The sequence below is a fragment of the Equus przewalskii genome, chromosome 14 (assembly GCF_037783145.1).
Source record: "Equus przewalskii isolate Varuska chromosome 14, EquPr2, whole genome shotgun sequence".
Taxonomy (NCBI): Eukaryota; Metazoa; Chordata; class Mammalia; order Perissodactyla; family Equidae; genus Equus; species Equus przewalskii.
The window spans coordinates 74319849-74333242 of record NC_091844.1 but is presented as its reverse complement, the minus strand read 5'-3'; the positions used below and the strand labels follow the sequence as shown (position 1 = coordinate 74333242).

The window sequence follows — 13394 nt, the reverse complement described above, 5'->3', positions numbered from 1 at the left end:
GGCTCATGCAGTTTTAACTGGCCTCCTGATGAAACAGAGACTTTGTTGCCTGGCTGATAAAACCGTTGCAGAGATTTCTTAGGCTCCTGATGTGTGGTGGGTTAGCAATCATAGTGTTGGCACAGAACGCGCATCCAACTGTCATTCCACACACTGCCGTGGAATTGGGCCACAGGTATTTCTGCTAAAACCCCTCTTTCCCTGACCTGTCCTGGGCTATGTTGGCAAAGAGCTCCTGCAAGCTGCCTGTGCTGGAGTCTGAGTCAGAAGGGGACTGGTAGATGAGTGAAGGCTTGGTCCCTTCTGAATGACATGTCCTGGCTCTCTGGCCCTGGCTTAGACTCCCTCAGGTGCTGTAATCATTAACTCCTGCAGGAAGCCCACAAGACAGATAGCTATCAGAGCATCTGCTTCTGCTCAGCTAGACACAGCGGCTATTGATGTTCTGAGATGGAGACAAGTCAGGAAAGAGATGGCGGTGAGGGGGTGGCAGGGCAGGAGCCAGGTGGTGGGGGGCTGAGGCTTAGGCAGGAGATTGGCTTGTGGAGTGCTGTGTCCCTGAGTGCTGGCTGTATGATCGGCTCTGGTGTTTTCATGTCACCACAGGGGGTCTTGTTCTACATGGGCAGCCCTGGGGCCAGTCTTGTGGTTGAGGCAGTGTGTGGCCTCCTGGCCATGCTGGGTGCCCTGTGCTATGCTGAGCTGGGTGCCCTGGTTCCCAAGTCCGGTGGGGAGTATGCTTACATCCTGCGAACGTTTGGCTTCCGGCCAGCCTTCCTGGTCATCTACACGTTTGTGCTGGTGGGCAGACCAGCCGCCATCGCTGCTGTCTCTCTGAGCTTTGCTGAATATGCAGTGGCTCCATTTTACCTGGGCTGCTCCTCACTGCCCCAGGTTCTGCTCAAGGGTGTGGCTGCCACCTGCATTCTGGTGCTGATGCCGGTCAAGTGCTGGAGCTCATGGCTGGCCACCAGGCTGATGAACTTGTGCACAGTTGCCAAAGTGTTCTCCTTGCTGCTCATTGTGGGGGGCAGCACTGTGGTGTTGGGCCAGGGCTGTGGCCCACGGAAGCCCTTCTGTCCGCCTTCCACAACACGACAAAGCAGGCCAGGCACATAGGCATGGCCTTCTACCAGGGCCTGTGGTCCTTCGATGGCTGGAATAGTCTCAACTACGTGATGGAGGAGCTCAAGAATCCAAACGTGAGTCCGTGATGCTTCTTCTGGGAGTGAAATCTCCACACGTCAGCAGCTCCAATTATTGTGATCCGAGCTAAGACCATGAGAAGTCAGCTGGAAACAGGTCTCCCTTCTTGCACTCCTGGGATGAATGCCAGCCCACTGTCTACCCTGATTAGTTTATGGAATTCTATAAATAAAACTTCTCAAGCAAGCACAGAACTCTACAGGATCACACCCAGGGTCTCATTTGCTGTCCCGAGAGGCAGGTATTAACATCCCATTTTTCACATGAGAAAGCTGAGGTTTAGAGACGAGAAGTGATTTTGAGGTTATGCTGCTAGTAAGAGGCTGAAAGATGACTCATCTTATCTCCTGACTCAGACTCAGAGATATCTCCTGGACTGTTCTCTCTGGAAGATGGGAGAAGATACTAATTCATACCTGCGAAAGCATGGGAGCCACAGGACATAACAGTATAGTTTGGGACAAGAGGGTGGACCAGTCCTGCCTGGCTCGCCCACCTGTGAGCCTGGGGCTGGCTAGTCATTGCCCTGGTGGGGGAGGGGTCTGCAGGGCCCCTTAGGACTCAGTTGGAATATTTGGACTCTTCAGTTACTGTGCATATTAACTCTTTGCTATAAATATATTTGCCTAGGACATTATTTTTTTTCTTTTTCCCCTGCAGAAGTTTTAAGTTCTTGTAGAATGAGGACTGCCAGGCTTTTCCTCTATGTCCTCCGGGCTGGGTTAAGGGCCATTACAGCTCTCAGCAAAGGCTGCCTGGAGGGGAGTTTGGGAGAAATTGGCAGGTGAAGAGGAGCTCAGAAGACTAAAGTCCAAGAGCAGAGAGTGAGACGGCAGAGAGCCGGGAGTCCTGGGACCTAGTTTTTATTCTTGCACATAGTTCCTTGTGCCTCAGTTCTTTGCCTCTAAGACATAAGTTGCCCTGCCTGCCTCTCGGGGCTGTGGGGTATGAAGAGGTGTAGTCACCTGTGGGGATGGCTAGGGGTCTGCATACCATCAACAGCTGTACGGTTGTAATTTCCAGTGATGGTCAGTGCGTGCTCAGGTTGGCTCTGGGGTGGGATGGGGCACTGGCTCATTCCATTCACAAGGGCTAGACCCCTTTCTCTCTGAATCCCCTGTGTGCAGGCCCTTCCTTTCTCTTCTGCTTTGCTGATCCCCACACTTTGCAGGGAGGCAGAGCCCCATTTTATAGATCTCCAACTTCCAGTTGAGGAGACTGAGGGTCAGAGTAGAACCCCTGGGTAATGACCGTCAGTCTGGGCCTGAGTCCTGGGGACCCAGAAACTAGGTCGATATGGAGATCTTCAACTTTCTAGCCTCTTCTGCATGCCTCTGCTCTCATGGTTGCCCCTGCAGGGAATACTTCCCCTTCCATCTGCTTGAATCTCTTCCATTCTTCAGGGAAAGCCCAGCGTGAGGCCTGCTCATTCCAAAGCTTTGGTGATGACTCCTCTCCCCTTTGTAAGGCCCTCTGTACCTCCACTGCTCTGACTGGTTAGTGCCCCTCATGGTTAGTGCCCCTCATGGTCTGTCAGTACATCTGCCTGTATGTGTGTCCATGCCGTGAGGCTCTGAGCTCACAGAGGAGAGGCACATGGCCTGAGTGCCCCCCACGGCCTGGCACATGCCCTGTGGCCAGGACGAGCTCAACACGGCACTGTTGAGCTTGTTCTGGGGGCCTGAGAAGGCCCTCACCGGCTAACAGGTGGCCTCTTCTCCCCGACTCTGCAGCAGAACCTGGTGTGGGCACTAATGATCGCCATTCCCCTGGCACTTGCCTGTACATCTTGGTCAACATCAGTTACCTGCTAATGTTGTCACCCACTGACATCCTTTCCTCTAATGCTGTGGCCGGGAGCTAGTGGTGAGTGGGTCACATGCTGTGTTCCTTGCCCACTGAGCAGGCATTCCAGGATGAGGAAGCATAGAGCCCCATACATATTTCAACTTGCTTCCAACGCTTCCTGCTCCATTTCCGAGTGGGGCCTTGTGGCGGGCTTCCAGGTTGCTGCAGGGGTTTCTTTCCTTGATCCCTCTGTTGTTCTAGGAACCAGGTTCTGGGGGCCTGGGCCTGGCTGATGCCCTTGGCAGTTGTGCTGTCGACATTCGGGCTGTCAATGGGATATTCTTCAGTGGAAGCCGTGTGTGCTATGTGGCTGCTAGAGAGGGCCACGTGGTGAGAGATGGTTCTGGGCTGGGCAAGGTGGTGGGGGCTACAGGAGGGGCTCTGACAGCTGAGCTTTCTCCTGCCAGAAGCATAGCATTTAGGCCGAACCAGGACTTCCCCTATCAGACACAGCCCTCCCTTCTTCTGAGAAGGGGCCTCAAGCATTCCCTGCATCTCCATTTAAACTCCAGTCCCTTTACTTCCAGGTTTTGGGAGATCACTGTGCTGGATCACACTGCGGAGGTTGTAGGTGATGGGGACGTTTGTGCACACCAGTGGCGTGGGCAGTGGGGAGGAGCGACAGGAGCAGAGCCAGTGTGCACCCTCTGGGCCACTCTCCCAGGGGACTCTCTGCCACTGTTAGCTTTTGCTGCACTAATGCCGAATGATAGACAACCCCAAATCTCAGTGGCTTACAGTAGCAAACACTGCATTGTTGTTCATGAGTTGATGGGTCAGCTGTGGCTCTGCTTCAGACCGGGACTTGTGGTCGGATCTTCTCATTCTACCTGTGAGTCCATTCTTATCTCAGGGATCCAGGCCAAAGCAGCAGTGGCTCCCGGGGCATGTTTTCACCATAGCAGGTGGCAGGGATTCAAGAGACCCAACCAAACCACATAAGCATATTTAGAGCCTCTGCTGGTCACTCCCATTCGCATTTCATTGGCCAAGCCCAACGCCAATGGAAGGGAAACTGTATTTCTCCCACAGAGGTGGGGAGAGGGAGACTAAATATTTGCTGAACAATAATTCAGTCTGCCACAATAACCTGATATCCCTGTCCGTGCTCCATCCATGCCTGTCCTGCCCTCTCCCCCATCCTCCTCTGTCTTTCCCCCTCCTGGTCCCGCTTTCTACCTCGGGAGTGAGCAATGCAAAATTGAAAGACCTGGCCAGGCACCTGCTACAGCTCTCTACACTCCAGCCCCACATCCTAAGCTATTTGGGTCTTGGCTGGCCTGGAGAGACAGGTCCCCAACCTGCCTCCTGGGCCTGGTCACCCCAGGTGAGCCACAGAGACCTACATCTGGAAGCCGTGGAGACTGGGGTGTATTAGGTGGGCCACGTTGGTATCCAGAGCGAATTGGGCGGAGGAAGAGGGCTGAGAGCTTCGAGGGGCAGAGACACACTGCAGCTCCCCTGGGGGCTGTCTGACGCTTGGCTTTGCTTCCCAGCCCCAGCTTCTGTCCATGGTTCACGTGCATCGCCTCACACCAGCGCCAGCCATGATGTTCACCACGGCAGTGGCTTTGGTCCTGATCATCCTGGGAAACTTCAGCACCACCGTGAACTGCTTGAGGCAAGTGAGACTGTCCTCGCAGGCTGGGTATCTGAAGGCCCCTATGTGTACACACTTTATATATATGTGTATATAATATATGTAAATATGTGCATGCACACTTTTGGAAGCCCAGGCTCAGGGCCCTTGCACATGCACATGCATATGCATTTCAGCCATTCTTTCCCGGTTATGTTTCTAAAATTAAATGCAGCTCTCTCCTGTCTTGCCCTGTTCCCAAAAATTCAATGAGATAGATGTTTCACCAAAAGACAGACAAGTTAAAGTCTTATGTTGTCTTTGTCATTTTTTCTTTTCTCCTGTTTATTCTTTAAGATTATATCTTTAAGATGATGTTAAAGGATATTCAGGCTTTACTCACACTACTTGTAGTCCTTGGCTGTGGTGTAATTTTTCATTGTAGTCTGGTCTGCGTTCTGGAGTTTGACCTAACGTATCTCTGTTGAGCTCAGGGCAAACACACAACCGAGCTGTGTTGGCACAATTAGTGATTGCGTCGAAGTGGGGAGATGTTCTGAGCCCCTTTATTACCTTCCCTGGGGCAGAAACGATGGGCTGTTGTGCTATCTGGTTGTAATTTTGTAATGTTTGACGCAGGTTCAATGGGCAGATCCTTAAACCAACAGGCCGGGTGCAGAGGGAGTGATCAGAGTAATTTTTCAAGCATTACATGTTCTCTTCCTTTGGGTCATAAGTGTCATTAATCTCCTGGAACAGCATAGACAGTTAGCTCAACATGACTTCTTCAGAACGTTAAGTATTAGACATGATTTTTCTTTGTATCTTTTTCCCGTAAGAAACTGAGAAAGAACGAAATCATTATATGGTAAGAATGAAATCAAATCCGTGGTGTGCGAAGGGGTCTTTAGACTGAGATTGGGGAATGTGACTGAGGGTGTCCCTTCTAACTAGGACCTAGTGTCTCCTTGTCTTGATTGCCTCAAGAGATGGCCTGGTTTGGACCCTGCCTCCAAGGTGGGATAGGGCTTTCATCAGACCTACATCAGCTGCTCAACTACACATACTGGGGAAGGCAGAGGCCAGGGGTTTGTCTGGCTGCTCGGCGGCCCACTCTGTCACCCATCCTTAGGTGGGGGGATCTGCTGTGATTGTGCTGGTCCCTGAGGAGAGCACAGGCTTCCTTGAGATTCCACTGGACTCTCTTTTTTGAGAAACACAGATACTTCCTCCTCGTTTTGAAAATCGCCCTCCTCTGTCCGTCCAGGGGCAGTCAGAAAAGGCCTGATCTGGAGACAGGTGGGTGACCGGGCTTGTGCGCGTGCCACTTTGTGCCTGAAGTAGCGGGAATGTCTAATGAAAGGAGGCAGGAACGGGCCAATGTTGACCCTCCAGTGCATCCTTGTCCTCAGTGCCCCAGCCTTGCCTTTGTTCCTTAGTCTGTATGCATAAGAGGAGCTGGGGGTGGCTGAAAGGCCCCGGATGAGCTTGCACCTCTGCCCTAGGTTTGCACCTAGCAGGCCAGCTTCTCTTAAAGGCCCCACCTGTGTCAGGGCCTGGCAGTGAGGAGGTCCTGTTTGCCTTCCAGCTTCCTTATCTGGCTCACCAATGGAATTACCATTAGCTGTCTCCTGTATTTGTGGATCAAGAGGAATCTTCCCCGAACTTACAAGGTAAACTTTGGGATAGACATTGGGCTTTTTCAACCCCTGGCTGTTGCATGAGGCAGATCACTGGACCACAGCCTCATCCATGGGCCAGAGAAAGAATGTAAGGGGTGGCCACTGTCATATTTGGTAGAGAATTTCTGTATTTCCTGGGGGGGTGAAGGACATTTGAATCACAAGGCATCAACTCTGCTTACTGGGGACTCATTTCTCTTCTGGAGGACCCTGGGGAGAACAACAGGAGACAAATGCAGAGAGGATGCATGCACACAGTTGGATTCATGTAGCACAGAGAGGATCAGGCTGGTCCCAAAGCCTCTGCTCTAAGCAGGGCTCCCTGCAGCCCAGCAGATGGCTCCCCTGGCCAGGCAAGGTATCATGGCAGGGCTTGGAAGAGAGGACCTGGTGGCAGGTGCAAGCAACAGGAAGGCAGGCAGCAGGGACAGAGCCCAGGGGCTATATGCTAACTTCCATGCCCCTCTTCCTCATCCAGGTGTCTATACCCATTGCAGGTCCCCACCGTCATCTCTGCCATCATGCTCTTTGCTTCTCTCTACCTGGTGCTGGCACCCATCATTGACCATCCCCAGATAGAGTTCCTGTACATCTTCCTGTTCCTGCTCAGTGGCTTCCTGGTCTATTTCCTGTTTTTCTACTTCCGGTGTCAGCCCAAGTATTTGCAGATGACCACCCTCCATCTCCAGCTGCTCCTGGAAGTTGTTCTGGCCACTGAAAATGCTGACTGAAGGGCTGAACAGGTCTGTACTACCCTCTTTGCTGCAGACACCTCTATCCCCACACAAGTGGCCTTGTTAGCTTCTCTGTAGGTTGACTATGCATAATTCTAATAAGCTCCTAAAGTACTACAACACAGCTGTCATGGAGCTTTGGATTCTCCACCCACAAGCACGTCCCCTCCCTTCTCTCAGAGCTGCTCCTTCAATACAGCTGGATCTCACAGCCACGCTGGTGTTACGTGACTGCCCCTCTGGCTCATAGCTATTTAATAGTGATTTGTAACCCAGTTGGGCACCATGACTCCATTCCCTTCTGGGATTTTGGAATTAGAATTCTGATGGTTGCATGATCTGAGGAATTGTAAATCTTGGGATCTATGTGGGGCCATCTTCCATCATGCGTGCTGAGAAGTAGAGAAAGCCACTGTGGAGCAAAGAGTCAAGAAGATACACAGTGAGATGAAGCTGAGAAATTGCGTGGTCCCCAAGAGTTAGGGGGAAAACCTGAGAGGGCAGCAGCCTTGACCCTTGGCTGTTTTGCAGTTCTGGTCTCTGTCCTCCTGTGGTCCGACTGCCTTCTGCCTGTCCTTCCTGCTTCCTGTCTGGGACAACCTGATAAATTATAATAAATTTTCAATTTTGGCTCAAGTGAAGGTTCTTATTTCTTGAGTGGGTTCTTATTTCTTGCCACTAGAAACGCTTTGGCTCTGACAAGCCATCTTGTTTGGGAAGACACAGTACTTTAGTTACTGTTTAAAGCTGCCAACTCACTTGAACAGAGAAAGAAGCAAGAGACATATCCCTGGGAAGGAGGGGTTTATTGGCTTTGGGTAAAAGGGAGGACAGTCAGATTTCTAGAAGAAAGCACGAAAAGGCTAAGGTTTTATAGGACTAAATAGAGATGAGGGGGCAGAGAGACACGGCTGCCCAGGTGAGAAGGTGGGACGGCAGGGAATGACGGCAGTGTCTAGAAGGGCTGGGACACAGCTCCTGCGCACGCGGGGGAGGCGACTCAAGAAGAGGAGGGCAGAGACTTCTGGTCAGCATCTCTGCTCCTGAAACTGAACCCAGACAGGTCTACACAGGGCTTTGCTTTCGTCAGTGAGATTATCGATGTGGAAAAGGCAGCAATAAATGCGGGAACATCCCGTGACCTTCCTTCTTGTTAGGTTTTTTTCTCACATCAACCAAGTCTCCATTTCTCCCCCACCAACTGGAGTCCAACAATTCAATGCAGCTCTGACACTAACTACCTGGAGTTAGCCCAGACCTCACAGGTTAAAGGGCTCAGCCCCAGGAGACTGCCCTCACTTCAGATGCCAGTCACAAGTATGGGGTCCCCAGGTCACTCGCACTTCTGTCCAACTTGGTTACAACCCCTTCCCTTCAGGTTCAGTCATTTGATAGAATGACTCACAGGATTCAGGAAAATACTTGACTTACTATTGCTGGTTTATTTTAAAGAATACAAATCAGAAACAGCCAAATGGAAGAGATGCATAGGGCAGGGCTTGGGGAAGGAATGCAGAGGTTCCACGCCCTCTCTGGGTCCGTTACCCTCCCAGCACCTTGATGTGTTCACCAACCTGGAAGCTCTTTGAACCTTGTCTTTTGGGGGTTTTTATGGAGGTCCCATTGTGTAGGCACGATTGGTTAAATCATTGGCTATTGGTGATTGAATTCAATCTCTAGCCCCTCGCCCCTCCCCAGAGGTCAGGAGTAGGGGTAAGGCTGAAAGTTCTAACCCTCTAATCATGTCTTGGACACTCTTGCCAACCAGACCCCCATCCTGAAGCTAGACCCCCATCCTGAAGCTATCTAGGGGCCTCTAGCCACTAGTCATCTCATGAGAATACAAATGACACTCATCACTCCAGAGATTCCAAGGGTTTTGGGAGCTGTGCTCCAGGAACTGTGACAAAGACAGAATATATATTTTTGTTACATCACACTTCTGAACTGTGAACTCTTTATCAGCCTTATTCCTGAGAACACTGCTGCCAGTGAAATTCTAGGAAAATCCTCACATCCCTTCCCCCAGCAGCATAGACAACCTTAGAGAAAAGGAAATAGCAAGAGAGGCTGGTTCCATCTGGCTCCTTGTCAAAGGAGGCCTGGATCAGGCGGAAAGTCCACCAGGAAAATCTTCTGGACACCTTGAGTGAGAATGAACCCTTTCCTCCTTTGGGTCCCACCAAATTGCCTGTGTCTCTCTCAGCCTGGCTGGGCCCTGCACGCTGGTGTTTGGTATGTGTCATACTCCCCTCTGGGCTGCAGGTCTGCTGAGGATAGGGGTTAGTTCTTAGACATGTGTGTACATCCCTCAGTTCCCATCCTGGTCCCTGGCTCCTTGCTCATCAATAATGCTTGATGGATCAAAATGATACCATATTTGTTGAATGATGAGGGAATGCATCACATTTATATTTTTTATGATTTGTGCCCATGCCTGTCTTCACTGTGGTCCCTGCTCTGCCCTGGGCTCTGAGGCCCTGTCCTGAGAAGATTCTCTAAGGAGGAGGGACGTCTTCCAAGTCTTGAGCAGTCCCGGTCCAGCTGGCAGTGGATGCATGCCAGAGGTGGAAAGCAGAGGGACGGGCTGAACCAGTGCTGGCATGGCCGAACAGCTCAGTTAGGCAGTGTCTCATTTCGGGACTCAGTCTTTCCATTCTTCCCACTACCACCCGCCTTTTGGCTCCCAGTCTTGTTGTGATGGTAGAAAGGGTCCCTAAGGCCAGGCTCTGGGAGGGCAGCTTCCTCCCCCTTTGCAGTTTCCTGGCACACCATCCCTGGACTCTTGTCCTGCCCAGGACCCCTTTCTGGACCTCAGGATGGTAGTGAGGAGTGATCCTGGATGGAAATCTGCTGCTTCTTAAGAAATTAGTACATTGAACTTGCTTGCTCTGAGTCGTGATCATGGTCTTCATTGTTACTCTTCTTCTTTTTTTTTTTTTTAGATTTTATTTTCTCCCTTTTTCTCCCCAAAGCCCCCTGGTACATAGTTGTATATTCTTCGTTGTGGGTCCTTCTAGTTGTGGTATGTGGGATGCTGCCTCAGCGTGGTTTGATGAGCAGTGCCATGTCTGCGCCCAGGATTCGAACCAACAAAACGTGGGCCGCCTGCAGCGGAGCGTGCGAACTTAACCACTCGGCCACGGGGCCAGCCCCTTTTGTTACTTTCTTTTGTAAGTTCAGAGATAACATAGTGTCATGGTGCTGGCCTTTGGACTGGAAAAAAATTAATCTTGGTGACAAGGGTCAGAGTCTTCACTGTTCCCTCTAGAGAGGCGATAAGTACAAGCAAATATCTGGGGCAGGTGTTGGCCAGGTTCCTGGGGAGTAGAGCAGTGTTCTCTCACCCGAGGTCAGCCCCATCAGCATCTGGTGTCTCTGTTTGGGGCAAAGCCTGGTTACTCCGAGTCAGAAGCACTCAATTCTTTGGATTTCCTTTTGGCCGCTTACGCTGTCTTCTGCTGAGTAGTTAGAGTGGGGGACCTGCGTCTCGTAGACAAATCCACACGAATGTCATGGTTAAAATTTCAAACATTACAAAGGATACGAAGTCAAAATCACAATTTCTTACTCCAAACTCCCAATTTTCAGAGCAGTCAGATTCCTTGCTTCCTTCCGGAAAGTTCTATGCACATACAAGTAAAGTGTGATAGAGTCCACTATTGCTCTGCTCCTAGGGGAAATCATAACCTGTTCTCTTCCACCTGTTGAGGGGAAGCAGTTCTTTTTTCAGACCTCCATCCCCAGACCAGGGGGCCAAGTCCTCTACAGTGGCTGTCATTCATGCTGTTCACTATTTCTACTTCTCCTCTGAGCAGATGGTAACATTGCATTTCCCTGCCCCCTTGGAGTTGGATGTGATCATATGACTTGTTGTAGTCAGGAAAATGTGAGTTGAAATGATGTATGTTATTCTAGGTTGCAGCTTCAAGAGCCAGTGCATAATTTCCTACACTCTCTCTCTGCTTTGGTGATTGACAGTGTTCTGGCGGCTGCTCTATCACCCTGGGTCCTTGTGTAAGAATGACACGGAGGAGAGCTAGCCCCCAGCCAACCTTATATGGGCATGTAGTGTGAGCAAAATTAACCTTTGTTGTTTTAAACCACCGAGATTTGGGGGATGTTTGTTACTGCAGCATAATGTAGCCCAAACTGACTGTTCATCCCTCCTCTGTTCAGGAGTCTTACAGTGCCTAGTACTGTCGACCAATAGAGATGGGCCTCCGTTGGAGAGGTGGTGAGGAAGGCACACCGAATGTGAACTCATCGTTTCTCCTCCTCCTTCACACTTCAGTGGTTCCTCCTCCATCTTCCCTGTCCTCCCAGTGCTCCCTCTGCCTTCTTCTTTCCTTCCACAGTCACAGTCTCATCTCACCTCTGGGAGAGGAAAAACTGGTTCTGCAAATACGCATGAATGAAACTGTGTCTAGTGAGGGCTTTTGAATCTTTGTTCCTGAGTAGGTGTGGGCTGAAGAGAGAAAAACTGTCCTGCTCAGCCCTTGGGGGACCGGTGAGAGAGACGGAGGGAGGCAAACACAGAAAAAAGCCAGCGGATTATTACTTTGAGATATAATCCTGACACACACAGATAAACACATTCTTACAATATCCCTTTTAAAATAGAAATGTGCTTTACTCTAGATTTTCCTCAAAGTTTCTTAACAATTGATCTGGAAGAGCTTTTGTGTGTGATGGCTTTAGTACCAGAACACACCTCCCTTTTTAATAGCTGCTTACTATTATTGGCCTATTGCTCATGGGTATTTGGTTGTTTCCATTTATTATATTGTAAGCAAAGCTAGAGGGACCATCTTGGTGTTTAGGAAAGTGATGCTCCCATAACAGTCACCCTCTTCCTTCCTGAATCATCACTGTTTACTCTGTGTTATGATCATCCTCCGGAATTAGTGTTTTTCATTATTTTTTCCTACAAATTAAACACGTTTCAGATGTAGTAAGATGCATCTAAGCCGTAAGGTTGTCGCGACCTGACTGTGAGCTTCGTTAACTGCTGCTTTGTCTATAGAACATAGATGCTCTTAAATTATTGTTGATTTTTTTCATTCGTATGAACTCTGGATGGAAACTTTTTGTAAATTGAAGAATCTTAGAACTTTCTTTAAAATATCTCTTATACTGACCCCAGAATCTATCATCTAATCAGGGCTCTTGGGAATAAGTGTAAAGCATTTGGGAGCCATGAAAATAGCTTAAAAAATTGAAGATAAATAGCATTTTGCAAGACATCTCTGAATATATTTCCTCAGGAAACATCTTTTTTGGGAATAAAGTTTAGATTTGTGCAAGCTATGCTTTTCACTTGAGAACCAAAAATGCTACACAATTTTTTTTGCTTTGAATTCTTTTAAACTTTTTATTGAAATTATGATGGTTTACATCCTTGTGAAATTTCAGTTGTACTTTATTGTTTGTCAGTTATGTTGTAGGTGCACCCCTTCACCCTTTCTGCTCACCCCCCACCCCCTCTTTCCCCTGGTAACCACTAATCTGTCCTCTTTGTCTACATGTTTAACTTTCACATATGAGTGGAGTCATACAGAGATTGTCGTTCTCTATCTGGCTTATTTCACTTAACATAATTCCCTCAAGGTCCATCCATGTTGTTGTGAATGGGACGATTTTATCCTTTTTTATGACCGAGTAGTATTCACTACACAATTTTTAACTATGGAAAATTATGTGATATTGTATATACACTTTTTAAAAGGTCAGACTTTTGCCTTGGTCCAAAGGTCTGTTCAGGCCCTTCAGAAAAAAGGCCAGATACAAGGCTATCTTTAAAAAAATAACATGAAAGTAAAACAGAAAAGATGAATTTCTCTATGTAAATGTCAAAGGCATCTGTAGGGCTAGTTTCCCATCAGAGGCGATCAGGTCAGTCTGTCACCACCGCCAGGAGATCTGGTCAGAGGTGAAAAAGCAGAGAAAATCTTAGACGGTGAGACAAGATCCAGGTGGGAAAGTAGCCACTTGGCAGAGAAGGGCAGCTGGCCTCCTCCTCACTTCTCATGGGTGTGGGTCTGTCCTGGGTCCTCCCACAGGCCTTGAGGACTGTGTGAGGGACACACGAGGCTGGACAACCCTAAGTTACTGCCTCTGTATGCTGACCCTGCGCCAGGAGCCCCATCTTTGCCTGAGATTCACAGATCCTGGCGCCACTCACCACTGTTAGTCATCACAACCCAGAGAGCGGCCTCTTGAGAGTGAGCCTCACACAGGGAGAGATTCCACCCTGTCTCCAGGAGCAACCAGGCCGTTCTAGAGTCGTGTCACCCGCTTCCCCCTTCCACACAGGAACCTCCCCCTGGCTGGCCTGCTCCGGGA

General features: G+C 49.6%; 1 pseudogene; it reads left to right on the top strand.

Annotated features, from left to right (window-relative positions):
* Positions 1–313: 313 nt before the first annotated feature.
* Positions 314–7685, top strand: LOC103562206 (b(0,+)-type amino acid transporter 1-like; annotated as a pseudogene).
* The last annotated feature ends 5709 nt before the right edge of the window (positions 7686–13394 follow it).